Raw genomic sequence first — 17,702 nt, 5'->3', positions numbered from 1 at the left:
ATCCTCGGGCACCTGCACTGACCCTGTCTCCTGGGGGTAGGTCTGTTTTCAGGCGTCTTGGCATGGATTTTTGTTTCAATTTAAAAGACGGCATCTTGGCATGGATTTTTTAATGTAAAAAAACAGGCCGGGCGCGGTGGCTCATGCCTGTAATCCCAGCACTTTCGGAGCCCGAGGCAGGCGGATCACAATGTCAAGAGTTCGAGACCAGCCTGGGCAACATGGTGAAATCCCATCGCTACTAAAAATACCAAAATTAGCCGTGCACGGTGGCAGGTGCCTGTAATCCCAGCTCCTCAGGAGGCTGAGGCAGGAGAATCGCTTGAACCCGGGAGTCAGAGGTTGTAGTGAGCCAAGATCGCACCACTGCACTCCAGCCTGGGTGACAGAAGAAGACTCCATCTCAAAAAGAAAAAGAAAAAAAGAAAAAGAAAAAAGAAGCCTTGTATGTAGAAACCTACCATATTTTTGTATTTATTGCAAAGTCCTTTCATTGGCCTTCACACACGATCGCCTCATAGCTTATACTGAGCCACATGAGTGGATGGGCTGGGGTTGGTGACATCTCCCACCTTCCAGCTAAGGAGGAGCAGGACGGGACGCACGATGGCCTGGACAGGTGTGTTTTTGCAGCAGTCCCAAAGCGACAGGGAATGACACTTTTCCCTCCACAGAGTCCTCATTCCTTTGCCTCCTTTCTTCCTTGCTCTTTCGTTTTAGTCTCACGGGTTCTGGAAAGATCTGGAGTGAAAACGTTCAGATTTGTTTCTCTTTGTGAATGAACTTAACATTCTGGGTCGACACCCCTGTGTTGGCGCATCTCCCAAAGACACGGCTGCAGGTCAGGGTCCCGACATTTACGTCGAAAGGCGCCACTCAGAGTGAGCGTGGCACGTCTGAGCTCTTTCCTGGTAATGTCAGCAGAGAGATCCACAAGGCCCAGGAAACCCTATCGCCCACTAGAAGTGACTGCTGCTGGGACAGGGGTCGCTCTGACTCCAGACCCACGCTGGCTCCTCATCCCCCTCCTGTGCAAACTCCCAGCCGCTTCCTAAGATCTCTTCTCCTGAGAGCATATGGCCCTCGCCTGCTATTACCAGCTACTCGCTTGCTGTTCCAAACCACTCTGCCCAGTGGAGGCTTTTATACCAGATGGGGCTTCAGGAAATCCCTTCTGTCAGCTTGCGGGAGCTGCAGCGTGGGGAAACAGCCTGTCCCTCGTCTGTGGTGTTGGCCAGAAAGAGCCTGGCAGCCATATGCCGTTTGTGCTCCCAGCTAACTGCTCATCTCCTGGCTCGCGGAGCCACGAGGGCAGGAAGTCGAAGGGCACAGTAAATGAACCTCCTTAATTGGTGTTACAGATGAGATCGCGTTCCCCGTGTCGGGGAGCTGGACTCCCCATGCCGGCAGCCGACTCGCGTAATTAAATATTTTGCGTTGGGCATGTTTGAAAGGGTGGGAAGTAAACATCAATGTGTTTGTCTCTTCGTTTGTGGCCGTTATTTTTACCTCACTCATTTGTCGTTCATTGAATTCAGTCTGAAGGTGCAGCTTTTGAGACGGAGTTTTGCTCTTGTTGACCAGGCTGGAGTGCAGTGGCGCAATCTCGGCTCACTGCAACCTCCGCCTCCCAGGTTCAAGCAATTCTCCTGCCCCAGCCTCCCAGATATCTGGGATTACAGGTGCGCGTAACCACGCTCGGCTAATTTTTGTATTTTTAGTAGAGACGGGGTTTCTCTGTGTTTGTCAGGCTGGTCTCGAACTCCTAACCTCAAATGATCCACCCTCCTCGGCCTCCCAAAGTGCTGGGTTACCGGCGTGAGCCACTGCACCCTGCCCGAAAGTGCAGCTTTCTGAATGGAAGTTTAGTAGCCAAGTTGCCTGTTTAGTAGCCAAGTTGCCTGGGGAGTGACTCCTGGAAAGGAGGAGGAGATGGGCCCCCCTTCCCTGCCTCCGTGTCTTGGGATGTGCCGTCGGTGCCTCTGGTTGGTGTCTTCGAAGGTGGGTTGCATGTGAAACGCGGCCTCTTTCCCATATTCATCCTCCATCCTCCCCAGTAACCCACGTGACCTCCCCCCTGCCCCTGCCCGGGACCACAGAACTGCAGCCCACAGCCGGACCTGGGTTCCCGGCCACGCACAGTGCTGCGTTTCCATTTCTTAGCCTCTCATGCTCCACCTGCGTGGACACCAGCGGCTCCCCTGTCTCTGGGCTTTCTGGTTGGAACTAGCGACTGTTTCTGTATAAAATTCTGCCATCTCCCATTTTGAAAAAGACCAGTGCTAGCCTGGAAAATGTCTTTCTCTCCTTGATGAAGTGGTGGGTTTAACTGGAAGGATGTCGAGCAGGTTTTTTGTTTTGTTTTTGAGAGGGGGCCTCACTCTGTTGCCCAGGCTGGAGTGCAGTGGCGGGTCTCGGCTCCCTGCAACCTCTGCCTCCCAGGTTGAAGCAATTCTCCGGCCGCAGCCTCCTGAGTAGCTGGGATTGCAGGTGTGTGCCCTCACGCCTGGCTCATTTTCGCCTTTTTGGTAGAGACGGGGTTTCACCACATTGGCCAGGCTGGCCTCGAACTCCTGACCTCAGGTGATCCGCCCGCCTCGGGCCCCCAGAGTGCTGGGATTACAGATGTGAGCCGCTGCGCGTGGCCTAGAGCAGGTGTAACTGGAAGGACGTAGAACAGATTTAATCAGAAGGATTGCTGCTTTTATCCAGTTTGTCTTTGCCCCCCTCAGAGCCGCTGCTGGGACGTGGACACTCGTGGGCTTTTCCTCTCCTTTGTCAGGGTGGACCTGCTCGCTGGTGTGAGATGTGCTGTGTGTACTGGGGCTGCTCTGGGTCCCGGCCCTGGCAGGGTTGGCGGCGCCAGGGTGATCTCATCACTGTCTAGTCCAGTGCTGCCTCTTTGACGCTCCTGCAGTGTGAGGGCCGCGCGTGGGGCCCGTTGCCCTGAAATGGCACTGGAAGGGCACATGTGAGAAGTATTCACGTGTGAGTGTTGTGAGCCAGGGATGTTTCCACGCCCTTCGCACATACCGTCTATCCACACAGTAACTAGCAGGGAGGTGCCCCCCAGACCATTTTGCAGCTGAAGAGAGTGAGGTGTGGGGAGACTAAGTCATTTGCCCAAAGTGGCAGAGCCGGGATTCAAACCCAAGCCATCTGCTCCTGTGCCCGTGCTCTCACCCCACACTGTGCCTCTCGCCGCCGTGCCGTGGAGGAGTGGGGGCTGCCAGAGCACAGCAGTCCCCTTGGAGAAAGGCTTGAGGTTGGGGGGGCAGTGGCTGTTTTGTATTCAACCTAAGAGAAGCCTGGTGTGCCGTCCTTTATCCTGGGAGTCGTCTGTGTGTTTGACAGCACTTTGGAGCAACAGGTGAAGATGGAAGCAGGCTTGCCATGGATACACATGTCTTAGAGAGAGAGAGAAAAGGAGGACACAGCCGGTGGGATCCTCTGCCTGTCACACTGGCAGCAAAGCGATTTCTGTCGTAAAAGAATATCTTGCCGGTGAAGTGAGGCTTTTAAGACTTAAGAAGTCTCTGCACACCAGGCAGAGAGTAACTGACGTTTCCTGTGAACGGTCGTCCCCTGGTCCCTCTATCTGGAGGTTTCCCAAATTGATAGGAGGCCCAATAAGTCACTTTCCCGTTCTCCCTCCACCAGAATGGGAGCCTGCTGCTGGCATGGATGCTAAATGGTTACAGGGGACATCATACTTTTCCATTTATGGTCCAGTAGAAATGGTAGTATTCTCTCTGTCTCTTTTTTCTTTTTATTTCGAGACGGAGTCTCGCTCTATAGCCCAGGCTGGAGTCCAATGGCGTGATCTCGGCTCGCCGCAACCTCTGCCTCCTGGGTTCAAGTGATTCTCCTGCCTCAGCCTCCTGAGTAGCTGGGATTACAGGCACCCGCCTCCTTGCACAGCTAATTGTTGTATTTTTAGTAGAGACAGGGTTTCACCATGTTGACCAGGCTGGTCTCAAACTCCTGACCTCAGGTGATCCGCCAGCCTTGGCTTCCCAAAGTGCTGGGATTACAGGCGTAAGCCACCGCGCCTGGCCTTTAAAAAAAAAAAACAAGGTCTCTCTGTCACCAGGCTGGAGTGCGGTGGCACCATCATGGTTCACTGCAGCCTCGACCACACCAGGTTCAGGTGATCCTCCTCCCTCAGCCTCCCGAGTAGCTGGGACTACAGACGTGTGCCACCATGCCAGGCTAATATGTTTTAGAGATGGGGTTTCACTGTGTTGCCCAGGGGTCTCGAACTCCTGAGCTTAAGTGACCCGCCCACCTTGGCCTCCCAAACTGCGGAAGTTACAGGCGTAAGCCACTGTGTGCACCTGACAGTATTCTTTTCAGACACCTCTTCCTCATTATTTCTAGCATGTATTTGAACACTTCCTGTGTTTTATTTTATTTTATTTTTAGTTTATGAGACAGAGTTTCACTCTTGTTGCCCAGGCTGGGGTGCAGTGGCGTGATCTCAGCTCATTGCAACCTCTGCTTCCCTGGTTCAAGCAGTTCTCCTGCCTCAGCCCCCGAGCAGCTGGGATTACAGGTGCCCGCCACCACGCCCGGCTAATTTTTGTATTATTAGTAGAAATGGGGTTTCACCATGTTGGCCAGACTGGTCTTGAACTCCTGACCTCAGGTGATCCACCCTCCTCGGTCTCCCAAAGTTCTGGGATTCCAAGCGTGAGCCCCAGTGCCCGGCCCAACACTCACTATGAACCAAGCAGTGTTGTCCGCGCTGCACGTGTTTAATGCAGTTAGTTCTCACGGCACCAGGACGAAGCAGTGTTGTTAATGTCCTCGTTTTACTCAGCAGGAGACTGGCACCCTGAGAGGTGGTGTGGCATGCCGGAGTTCCCCCGTGGTTCACAGCAGAGCGGGGATTTGAACCCAGGCAGTCTGGCTGCAGAACCACATTCTCCACCATTTGTTCTATCCCATGCGGCCTCCAGCAAACACAGGTATGGACTGAAGATTTCACTGACCAGTGAGGACCAAACTCAACGCTGAATGGTCAGTTCTTGGAGCGGCCCCCATTTGGAAGGAAAGTAACTGCAGAGCGGATGTTTGAGATAGTTCAGTATGTCTGCAGATCCAGGGCCCTCCCGGCAGCTCTAGTAAACTCGAATGCAGCCAGTCTTCCTCCTGGGCCTTTTTTTGCTCATTTCTCCTGGCAGTTGGCCTGATCTGCCATATGTAGTTGTAGGTTCTTATTTTTATATTGTGGCCAAATATATGTAACATAACGTTTACCATTTTCACCATTTTCCACTTCTAAACTGTAAGGTTTTCGAAAGCATGCTCAGCGTCTCACCACCTTCATTTCCCTGTGGCACTTCGATTAGAGGGTTGTAAGTCACAGCTGATTCAGCTCTGTTGGGTTGCAGGGAGGTCATCTGTAAATTGGTTAGAAAACTCACTGATACAGCCAGGCGTGGTGGCTCATGCTTGTAATCCCAGCACTTGGGGAGGCCAAGTTGGGTGAATCACCTGAGGTCAGGAGTTCGAGACCAACCTGGCCAACATGGTGAAACCCCATCTCTACTGAAAATACAAAAATTAGTTAGATGTGGTGGCGGGTGCCTGTAATCCCAGCTGCTCGGGAGACTGAGGCAGGAGAATCACTTGAACCCGAGAGGCAGAGCTTGCAGTGAGCTGAGATGGTGCCACTGCACTCCAGCCTGGGTGACAGAGCGAGAATCCATCTCACAAAAAAAAAAAAAAAGAAAATTCACTGTTCTGAGATTTAGAGAAATGAATAAATTTTAAATCCGCTTCTACCCAGTCTTTTTATTTTAATATAGCCTGGCTTGGCAGAGAAGGTCCAGAAAGAAGGTGTGCAGCAAATACTGTGCTTGGTGGCTTTGTCTGCAGGGAGCAGATTGGATACGTTATTTTGTGAACCTCACGCTCTTGCGACCCGTGGGGCATATGTGGGTCCTCTCTGCGAACCAGCTGAAAACATGTAGCTTCAAAATGGCAGATCCACCAGGAGGGTTTGGAATTCTCATAGGTTGGTGACGGTTCGGATCAGCCTGGCCCGGACCCCCCGCCCCTTTCCCTCAGTGGCACGGGCTGGTCTGTTCTCTGCCTCAGCTCAGGCGAAGGTGGGATGAGGAGGTGGGGAGGGTGCAGGATCTAAGGCACCATCGGGCAAAGCGAGAGAAGCTCTCATCCCACCAGCACTGGATTCGAATCATTTCTCTGCCATTTCAGGAGCATTTTGGGCCCCCCAGGTATGAGGGGGAGCTTTGGTCATGAAAAAGCCATTTAAGTAGCTGAGCTTGACTGCTTAGAGGGCATCCGGACTGGCTGCCCTAGGATGGTGGTTCCTCTCTCCCTTCCTTCTGTTCGTTTGTTGTTCCTCTATCATTTACTGGACACGTAATGTGCCCAAGCACTGCTCTTGGCCAGCAGGTATACTCGGCTCCGAGAATTGCAGTCATGGGCCAGATCACACACTGGGAATCATTGCCTCAGGAGCAAGAGGATCCACGATTGGGCCTTAACTCTGGGGATGAGGACAAGGTCCTGCTGGAGCATTTAGAAGATGGTGTGGGGGCTGAGTGAGGCAGCTTCCACCTATAACCCCAGCACTGTGGGAGGCAGAGACGGGAGGAATGCTTGAGCTCAGGAGTTCGAGACCAGCCTGGGACACATAGCGAGACCCTGTTGCAACAAAACATCAAAAAATTAGTGAGGCATGGTGGTGTGCAACCGTAGTCCCAGCTACTTGGAGGCTGAGGTGGGAGGATCACGTGAGCCCTGGAGGTGGAGGCTGCAGTGAGCCATGATTGTGCCGCCTCACTCTAGCCTGGGCGACAGAGCAAGACTCTGTCTCAAGAAAATAATAATAATAGCAGTTAAGCTAGGTGTGGTGGCTCACGCTTGTAATCCCAGCAGTCTGGGAGGCTGAGGTGGGAGGATTGCTTGAGCCCGGGAGGTGGAGGCCGTAGTGAGCCATGATTGCGCCACTGCACTCCAGCCTGGGCAACAGAATGAGACCCGTTTGCTGTGTCAGTTCCTTCGCAGAAAGCAATGAACACTTATTTCATACCTAATCTTGGCCAGGCTAAGCACTCTCTGTAACTCATCTTCACAACAGTTCAGTGAGGGGTAGGTTCTGTTATCTGCATTTTGCAACTGAGGAAACCAAGAGAAGGTGAGGTTCCTGACCAGGGTCACCCACTGATGAGTAGCTGGAACAGATGGAAGACCCGGGCTCTGGAGCCAGAGCCTGTGCTGAGTAACTCCTAGTGTTTGTCCTGGTGTGACATCGGAGGCTGGGATAAGGGGATTCCTGCTCTCAGCATATATCCCGGTCTTTGGTCATTTGGGGTGAGAAAGGTGGGAGCACACTTCAGACTCTGTTTTCAAATGCTGCTCCACAGAAAGGGTGGTTCTGATTGTGGTCGGCACTTGGCTGGAGGGCAGGGGTGACGTCTGCTGAGAAGGCTTGGCTGACCTGGCCAAGGAGTTTGCTGATGGATCCTACATCTGCGTTGGCTTTGCCTTGATCCCACAGATTTGCAGCAGCTGTTGGAAAGAAAAGCTGAGACCCCAGTCAAGAGCAAGACCCAGTCCTTAGCACGCGGGGGCAGATTCCGTGCTGCTCTCAGGAACCAGGACTGCTCAGAAATGACGAGGTTGCACTTCCCTGCGGCCTCTGTGGGTGCTGACGAATCCCATTGGTATTTCCGATTTGCTGGGCTCTCTCGTTGGCATTTGTACCGTTTCCCGGTTCCCTTTTGATATGTGCTTCATTGTTCTGTGGGTCGCTGTAAAAGCGTTTCTGGCGTCTGCATTCCTGGGATAGTTCCAACCACAGCCTTGGAGTTTTTCGTCAGAACCCACTGCCAGGCGGAGCAGCGGGAACTTTCAAGTAACTGGATAACTCGCTTTGTCATCCGTTTCCATTTTTGCCAAGTTGAGCTAATGTTGTCTCCTCTTTCTTTTTTTTCTTTGTTCTCTGTGGCCTGGCTTCTGAATTTGATGAACTCATCATAAACAGTGGAGTCGTAGGCGTTGGGGGTTTGTTGTGACGTTTTCTTTCTTTTTTTTTTTTTTTTTTCTTGAGACGGAGTCTTGTTCTATCGCCCAGGCTGGAGTGCAGTGGCGCGATCTCGGCTCACTGCAAGCTCCGCCTCCCGGGTTGACGCCATTCTCCTGCCTCAGCCTCCCGAGTAGCTGGGACTACAGGTGCCCGCCACCTCGCCTGGCTAGTTTTTTTTGTATTTTTTAGTAGAGACGGGGTTTCACCGTGTTAGCCAGGATGGTCTCGATCTCCTGACCTCGTGATCTGCCAGCCTCGGCCTCCCAAAGTCCTGGGATTACAGGCTTGAGCCACCGCACCCAGCCTGTTGTGACGTTTTCTACTGGCGTTGCGTGGCCTTTGGGTGGCTGTGGTAGAAGACCATTCAGCAGGGACCATCAGAATGCACCCCGGGGCCGGGTGCGGTGCTCACACCCGTCATCCCAGATCTTTGGGAGGCTGAGGTCAGGAGTTCAAGACCAGCCTGGCCAACATGGTGAAACCCTGTCTCTACTAAAAGTACAAAAATCAGCCGGGCGTGGTGGCTCACACCTGTAATCCCAGCACTTTGGGAGGCCAAGGCAGGCAGATCACTTGAGGTCAGGAGGTTCACGACCAGCCTGACCAACATGGTGAAACCCCATCTCTACTAAAAATACAAAATTAGGCCGTGTGCGGTGGCGGGCACCTGTAACGCCTGTAATCCCAGCACTTTGGGAGGCCGAGGCGGGTGGATCACAAGGTCAGGAGGTTCGAGTCTCTACTAAAAATACAAAAATTAGCTGGACATGGTAGTGGGTGCCTGTAATCCCAGCTACTCAGGAGGCTGGGGCAGGAGAATCGTTTGAACCCGGGAGGTGGAGGTTGCCGTGAGCCGAGATCGCACTCCTGCACTCCAGCCTGGGCCACAGAGCGAGACTAACAAAATGCACCCTGGGTGGATATGTTGCCAGGATGATCTCTAGACAGAACAAACACTGGGTGTAAAGTCATCTGTTCTCTCCCAGCTGCTGCAATGCCGGACGGCGCAGCCCTTTTGAGACAGGGTCTCGCCCCATCACTCATCCTGGGCAGCAGTGACATGATCACAGCTCACTGTAGCCTCAACCTCCTGTGCTTAAGGCATCCTCTTACCTCAGCCTCTCAAGTAGCTGGAGCTACAGGAGTGGCCACCATGCCCAGCTAATTTTTGTATTTTTTTGTGGAGTGACAGGGTTTCGCTGTGTTGCCCAGGCTGGCCTTGAACTCCTGGGCTCAAGCAATCTACCCGCCTCGGCCCCCCAAAGTGCTGGGATTACAGGCGTGAGCCACTGCGCCCGACCCAGCACAACCCTTTTGAAGGGCATAAGTTCCCACCGGCCTTTTTTTCTCCAATGTCCAGCGGAATGTGAGCTCTTGCCCTCACTCCTGCCTCCTGATTCAAAGGCTGCTGGGACCTGCCTGACTCAGCCTCTTCTGCCTGCCACAGTCTTTCATACTAGGCTCTGCTGTATTTCACACTTCACCCTTCCAAGCCCGGAGGTGAAATGAAGTAGAAATTCCTTTCGGAATCAGATGTGGTGTCAGAGTTCTCTTAGAGACCAAAAGCAAAATCCGCAGAGTCTGTTAAAAAAAAATTCAGAGGCCCCTTTAAAATCTGGGAAAACAGAGGTGAGGAGGCAAACAGATCACATAGAAACAGGCCAGAAAACTTGTGTGTTTTGCAGCAGGTGCTTATGGCAAGAATACCACCTGCCATGGAAAGAAAAACCTCCTTTCTCCAAGTAGTTTTCGACACAGCCTGCTATTTAGATATACAGCTGATTGATTAACTTTAAAATGAAGTTGACAGGAAAATGATTTTCTTCTTCTTTTTTTTTTTTTTTAAGACGGAGTCTCGCTCTGTCGCCCAGGCTGGAGCGCAGTGGCGCGATCTCGGCTCACTGCAAGCTCCGCCTCCTGGGTTCACGCCATTCTCCTGCCTCAGCCTCCCGAGTGGCTGGGACTACAGGCACCCAGCTACTTTTTTTTTTTTTTTTTTTTTTTTTTTTAAGTAGAGATGGGGTTTTACCATGTTGGCCAGGATGGTCTCGATCTCCTGACTTCGTGATCCGCCTGCCTTGACCTCCCAAAGGGTTGGAATTACAGGCTTGAGCCACCGCACCTGGCCAGGAAAATGATTTTCAAAGTGGATACTCAGGAGACACAGGGGGGGAAATAAGGATAGACTGAACCCAAATATTCCATGCGTGCAGCGTTTTAGAGGTTAGAGCCCCCACAGACCCCACTTCATGTGAGCCTTGGAGTTGTCCTATGAGATGAGCTGGGCTTGGAGAAGGGGCATGACCCGCCCAGAGTCTGAGACTGTCACCCACTGACATCTAAGCAGGCGTCAGGGCCAAGGATGGAAGCCCAGCTGCTAGAAGCCTGCTTCTTTTTTTTTTTTTTTTTTTTTTTTTTTTATTGAGACAGTCTTATTCTGTTGCCCGGGCTGGAGTGTAGTGGCGTTATCTCGGCTCTCTGGAACCTCCCGGGTTCAAGCAATTCTCCTGCCTCAGACTCCCAAGTAGAGTAGCTGGGATTACAGGCGCCCGCCACCACCACGCCTGGCTGAGTTTTGTATTTTTAGTAGAGACAGGGGTTTCACCATGTTGGTCAGGCTGGTCTTGAATTCCTGACCTCAAGTGATCTACCTGCCTTGGCCTCCCTAAGTGCTGGGATTACAGGCGTCAGCTACCACTCCCGGCCCTGGGAAATGCTTTTTTATTTTTTTATTTTTATATTTTGAGACAGAGTCTCACTCTGTCGCCCAGGCTGTCGGCTCACTGCAGCCTCCACCTCCTGGGTTCAAGCGATTCTCCTGCCTCAGCCTCCGGAGTAGCTGGAATTACGACGCCCGCCACTGCACCCGGCTAATTGTTGTATTTTTAGTAGAAACAGGGTTTCACCATGTTGGCCAGGCTGGTCTCGAGCTCCTGACCTCAGGGGATCCACCCACCTCGGTCTCCCAAAGTGCTGGGATTCCAGGTGTGAGCCACTGCTCCCGGCCCTGGGAAATGCTTTTTTAGAAAGGACGATGGGCTCTCTCGGTCCTGGGTGGCTCTGATGTTCACCCTCCTGAAGGTGTGAGCTCTGCCCGAGTTTAGGAACACAATGGCAGTGGGAGAGTGAGATTTTTTGTTTGTTTTTAATCACCCACTCTTCGCTGTTACATCATCTTAGGTTTTCAGCAGATGCTGACTGCATTGGAGGAAATGTTTGCAGCAGGATACGGATGGAGCAGGATTTTATCTCTCTCAGTTGATCAAGGTCAAGACGTGCACTGACATGAACTCTTAAGACAGGGAGGTCTCTATTTGGGGTCTGTAGACCTCCTGTGATCAGACAGGTTCCACTCACAGGCTTCAGGGGGACTCGTGGCGTCTGAAATTGCACACTGACTTTTTGGTGGATGTGCATTTTTCTCTGCTGAAAGATCTGTAGCTTTTGTCCTCAAAACTACCTGTGACCCAGAAATGACTATGAAACCAGTGTTTTCAGAGGCCTGTTTGAAAACCTTTGGTGGCCTTGAGCCGAGCCTCACACTTGAAAGGGTGCAGAGCTGCATCTTGGCGATCATTTCTTTCAGCTGAAGCTTTTTTTGGTTTCCGGGCCGTGTCAGAGAATCCATAAATCACTCCTAGACGACGCCTCTGACAGAAGGGTCACGTTCTGATCCGCGTGTTTTCGGAACGATGACTCCTGCGCTGACCGCACTGTTTCAGAGCCGAGTAACCTTTGTGCTTTGGGTGGCCTGAAGCATCCACAGATGCAGCTCACTGATGAATGACATGGGTTCCTAAATAAATCACCACCACAGAATTAGACCACTGTGGCTTAGTCTGTAAAAGAAATAACTTTTCGGCCGGGCACGGTGGCTCACGCCTGTAATCCCAGCACTGTGGGAGGCCGAGGCGGGTGGATCACAAGGTCAGGAGATCGAGACCATCCTGGCTAACACAGTGAAACCCCGTCTCTACTAAAAATACAAAAAACTAGCCGGGCGAGGTGGCAGGCGCCTGTAATCCCAGCTATTACGGAGGCTGAGGCAGGAGAATGGCGTGAACCCGGGAGGTGGAGCTTGCAGTGAGCTGAGATTGCGCCACTGCACTCCAGCCTGGGCAACAGAGTGAGACTCCATCTCAAAAAAAAATTCCTGGCTAAGAGCAAAGCACATGCTTACATTTGAAGGGTGAGAGAGGTGCCTAAATGCAAACGATTCTTATAATCATGTTTCATCTGCTAGCTTTACATTTGAGGGTCACAGGCTGAAATTTACTTCAGGCAACCGTCCAGCTACCCACAGAGAGACTCCTGCTACAAGGTGGCATTTGCTTGTGGGAGCCCCAAGCCCCCACGGAACATAAGATCCTAGTGATCCCTTAATAATACATGTAAGAATGATTTCTTCTAAGAAGGCAAGGATAGTTTAATCTTAGATTGGACACTCATGAAAAATAACAGGTTCAAAGAATAATCAGTAGCCATCCATTCCTGATAAAATTTTGGTCAAAAAGTTATGGAAGGCCAGGCGCAGTGGGTCAGCAGTTTGGGAGGCCGAGGCGGGTGAATCACCTGAGGTCAGGAGTCGAGACCAGCCTGGCCAACGGGGTGAAACCTGTTCTCTAATAAAAATACAAAAATTAGCCAGACATGGTGGCACATACCTGTAATCCCAGCTACTCAGGAGGCTGAAGCAGGAGAATCGCTTGAACCTGGAAGGCGGAGGTTGCAGTGAGCCGAGATCATGCCAGTGCGCTCCAGCCTGTGTGACACAGCGAGACTCCATCTCAATAATAATTAATAAATAAAATCGTCCCTCAGTATCTGTGGAGGACTGGTTCCAGGACCCTCCCCCCAACACTGATACTCAAGTCCCTGATAGAAAATGGCATAGTTTTTGCATATCACCTATGTACATCCTCTTGCATACTATAGACTTGTGGAGTTTTTTTAAATGGAGAACTGGGTCTCACTGTGTTGCCCAGGCTGGTCTTGAAGTCCTTGGCTCAGGTGATCCACCCCTCTCTGCCTCCCTAAGTGCTGGGATTACAGGTGTGACCCACTGCACCCAGCCAAGGGGCAACTACATTGAAAAGTCGGCTGTTTTTATAACCCGGCCCTTTTCCATTTGTGATCTAGGTCTCACCCTTTTTCCTGTTTCTCTCTCAGGTTTCTTTTCTGGATTAACCCAATCAGCATAGGTTAGAGCATCTTTGTTTGTTTTTTTTGTTTTGTTTTGTTTTTTTGAGACGGAGTTTTGCTCTTGTCGCCCAGGCTGGAGTGCAGTGGCGCGATCTCGGCTCACAGCAACCTCCGCCTCCGGGGTTCAAGTAATTCTCCTGCCTCAGCTCCCGAGTAGCTGGGATTACAGGTGCCTGCCACCACGCCTGGCTAATTTTATATTTTTAGTAGAGACGGGGTTTCACTGTGTTGACCAGGCTGGTCTCGAACTCCTGACGTCAAATGATCTGCCTGCCTCAGCCTCCGAAAGTGCTGGGATTACTGGCGTGAGCCACGGCACCCAGCCCCAAATGGCCTTTTAAACTGTAAATCAGGTCACCTCACTCCCTGTGACCTGTTATTTTTGCCATCGTCCACGGGGCCTTGACGATCTGGTTCACAAATCTTAAGATGATCTCTGACCTCATCACAGCCGCCGCCCCTGGTTTGCTCTGGCTCCGTCTACTCCGGCCTTTGCAGTCAGTCCCCGGCCTCCACACGGGTTCCTGGGCCTCAGGTGGCCTCCCGCAGCGTCCCCATGGCTCGTTCCGTTTCCTTGCTGAGGTCTGTGCCCAAAAGTCGTTCCTCCCAGATGCCCGTCTAGAATCCACGCCGCCGTCCCAGCTTCCCAGTCACAGCCGTGATCTTACCCGCCTTGTTGTCTTTCTGTTACTTGTCAGTGTCTGAAATTAGGTTCCTATTTATATTCTTATTTACTGTCTGTCTCTCCCACTGGAGGAGGAAGTCCACCAGGGCAGCAGCCTCATCTCTTTCCTGAATCTCTTGTGCTTAGAACAAGCCTGGCACACAGTAGGTACTCAGTTGCTTTCTGCTGAATGACTTTTAGCTCTTACCAGTTATAAAACATAGCGGGGTAAAACACAACGTGCTGACAACAGCATATCTCCTACACATCAGTAAGTCAAAGATAAGCAACATTTACACTGTCAATGGGAGTGTAAATTAGTTCAACCATTGCGGAAGACAGTGTGGTGATTCCCCAGGAATCTAGAACCAGAAATACCATTGGAGCCAACAATCCCATTACTGGGTGTGTACCCAAAGGATCATAAATCACTCTTCTGTAAAGACACATGCACGTGTATGTTTATTGCAGTAAATATACAATAGCAAAGACTTGGAACCAACCCAAATGCCCATTATGATAGACTGGATAAAGAAAATGTGGCACATATACACCATGAAATACTACGCAGCCATAAAAAAGAATATAGACAGCATGGAATACTATGCAACTATAAGAAAGAATATAGACACCATGGAATATTATGCAGCCATAAGAAAGAATGAGTTCATATCCTTTGAAGGGACATGGATGAAGCTGGAAACCATCATCCTCAGCAAACTAACACAGGAACAGAAAACCAAACAGTGCATGTTCTCACTCATAAGTGGGAGTTGAACAATGAGAACACATGGACACTGGGAGGGGAACATCACACCCCGGGGCCTGTTGGCAGGTGGGGGGCAAGGGGAGGGAGAGCATTAGGAGATATACCTAATGTAGATGACGGGTTGATGGGTGCAGAAAACCGCCATGGCACATGTTTTCCTATGTAACAAACCTGCACATTCTGCACGTGTATCCCAGAACTTAAAAAAAAAAAAGTCTTGAGTGTGCTGGTCATGCCTGTAATACCAGCACTTTGGGAGGCCGAGGCAGGCGGATCACCTGAGGTCAGGAGTTCAAGACCAGCCTGGCCAATGTGGTGAAACCCCGTCCCTACTAAAAACAGAAAAGTTAGCCGGGCTGGTGGCAGGTGCCTGTAATCCCAGCTACTCGGGAGGCTGAGGCAGAGAACTGGTTGAACCCGGGAGGCGGAGGTTGCAGTGAGCTGAGATCTCACCACTGCACTCCAGCCTGAGCCACAGAGTGAGACTCGGTCTGCCCCCCGCCACCAAAAAAAGAAAAAAAAAAACGGATAAGCAACAAAAATGAGGCATCATTTTCTCCCCCTAGCAAACTGGAAAAAGTGATGACAGTGATAATGTTGGTGAAGGCGCGAGGACATGGGCTCCTTCATTTCCCACTGGTGGAAACACAAAACGGTCCCAAGTGGTGAGTCATGGGTAATTTTTAATCTCAATTTTTGCGGTTTGCTATGTTTCCCAACTTTTTTTCCAATGATTTTTTTCCTCCAAGAATTACTTTTTAAACCAGAAAAACTCATCATTTTAATCTTCCTTTAAAAAAAAAAAATTAACCTGGCTCAATCATTGCGCAGCAAACTTACGAAGCAGATCCCGGCGGCAAGATGGTCTGGTTCTGTTGTTGAACCGCTTACGGATGTTTAATCTGAATTCTGTACCAAGTTTCTCTGGAATGATGCAATTGTGGTCATTAAAAACTGGGTCTGGGCCGGGCGCGGTGGCTCAGGCCTATAATCCCAGCACTTTGGGAGGCCGAGACGGGCGGATCACGAGGTCAGGAGATCGAGACCATCCTGGCTAACACGGTGAAACCCCGTCTCTACTAAAAAAAATACAAAAATTAGCCGGGCGAGGTGGCGGCGCCTGTAGTCCCAGCTATACCGGAGGCTGAGGCAGGAGAATGGCGTGAACCTGGGAGGCGGAGCTTACAGTGAGTGCAGATCGTGCCACTGCACTCCAGCCTGGGCGACAGAGCGAGACTCCGTCTCAAAAAAAAAGAAAACAAACAAAAAAAAACTGGGTCTGGGCACAGTGGCTCACACCTGTAATCTCAGCACTTTTGGGAGGCCGAGGCGGGAGGATCACCTGAGGTCAGGAGTTCCAGACCAGCCTGGCTAACATGGTGAAACCCGTCTCTAATAAAAATACAAAAACTAGTCAGACGTGGTGGTGGATACCTGTAATCCGAGCTACTCGGGAGGCTGAGGCAGGAGAATCACTTGAACCTGGGAGGCGGAGGTTACAGTGAGCCGAGATAGAACCACTGCACTCCAGCCTGGGCGACAGAGCAAGACTCCATTTTTTAAAAAAACAAAAAACAAAAAAACAAAAAACACGCAGGATTGTTCTTGTTGTGAGGTCCTGGGCTGGTTCTGTGAGCCCCCCAGAAAGGTGGGGCTGGGAAAAACACGCAGACTGAGTGCAGTTTGAGGTGGGTGGGGTCCCACAGCCCTTCCTGCCAAGATACAGGTCTCCACAGACAGGGAAGCCCAGCATTGCGTGGCAGATCCCTTGCCCTCCCCCTCACTGCCTGGGATGGAACTCGGGACAGTCCTTGTCCCACCATGCACTGCCCTCTTCTCTCTGTTCTTCTCTCTGCTGCTGCCTTCTCACGCCTGCTTTCCTGCGACACATCCTTGCCCTGTTCTGCCGACAGGCCCAGCCTTCCTCCAGAGACCCTCAAGGCCCCAAGCAGGGAAGCTCACAGCTGAGTGGCCTAAACAGTGGGGCACCCTGCAGCTTCCCTGTTTCTGTCTTTTCTGGAGGTCCATTGCTAGCTGAACAATGCATTTATTTATTTTTTTTGAGACGGAGTCTCGCTCTGTCACCCAGGCTGGAGTGCAGTGGCACGATCTCAACTCACTGCAACCTCCACCTCCGAGGTTCAAACGATTCTCCGGCCTCATCTTCCTGAGTAGCTAGGATTACAGGCGCCCGCCACCACGCCCAGCTAATTTTTGTATTTTTAGTAGAGACAGGGTTTCACCATGTTGCCCAGGCTGGTCTTGAACTCCTGACCTCAGGTGATCCTCCCGCCTTGGCCTCCCAAAGTGCTGCGATTACAGGCGTGAGCCACCACGCCTGGCCCCAACGTCGCATTTAATTATGTTGGTTTTCGGGCTTGGCGGGGAAGTCCTAGAGCACCCAGTCACCTGCCCATATGTCATTCACCCCGACGGCAGTGAGCGAACAGAGGAGGCCGCCCACGCTCGGCTTCCAGTCCTGTGCTTTGCATTCCATGTTCTCAGCTTCATTCGTCTTAGACCCTGGATGTCCGACCGTATGCACAGCCAACCTCAAGAATCTGCCAGTAGACTGAAGCAGGTTTTATGCAGCACCGAGAGCCGAGGGTTGGGGCTGGCTCTGGGCATTGCTTCCCTTGTGCTTTGCAGGGAACGTAACGACGACTGTGATATTTCAAGTGCAGGGACCTGGTGAAGGGCTGAGGGGGCAGATTGTAAGTACGTGGCTTTCTATTGGAAAACCTGTCTCTTCTCCCTTGGTGGGAAGGGGCCATGGAGAGCGGCTGCTGTTGCCTGCTGCCAGGGTGGCGAGGCGCTCATGAAAATCTTCCCTTCCTTCCTTAACCACCCGGTGGTCTGATTGTGTCGTGAAGATGCGACATCCATCTTCATCTGCGTGATTTTTAGAGACATAAAAGGGTCGTACGCTGCAGGATGAGTGTGGTCCTCCGTCAGCCTCCACCTCAGAGTCCCCTGCGATGTGCGGACCCCGGGGGCCAGTGAGA

At 51.6% G+C, this 17,702-nt stretch overlaps 1 protein-coding gene across 2 annotated transcripts in view; it reads left to right on the top strand.

Moving 5' to 3' along the window:
• NXN (nucleoredoxin) overlaps positions 1-17,702 on the top strand; it is a 169,318-nt gene that overhangs the window by 128,562 nt on the left and 23,054 nt on the right. The gene's annotated exons all lie outside the window — the stretch shown is intronic.

Source organism: Chlorocebus sabaeus, chromosome 16, assembly GCF_047675955.1.
Source record: "Chlorocebus sabaeus isolate Y175 chromosome 16, mChlSab1.0.hap1, whole genome shotgun sequence".
In the NCBI taxonomy this organism is placed as follows: domain Eukaryota; kingdom Metazoa; phylum Chordata; class Mammalia; order Primates; family Cercopithecidae; genus Chlorocebus; species Chlorocebus sabaeus.
Note: the sequence above shows the minus strand (reverse complement) of the source record. Positions and strands in the feature narration are given on the sequence as shown.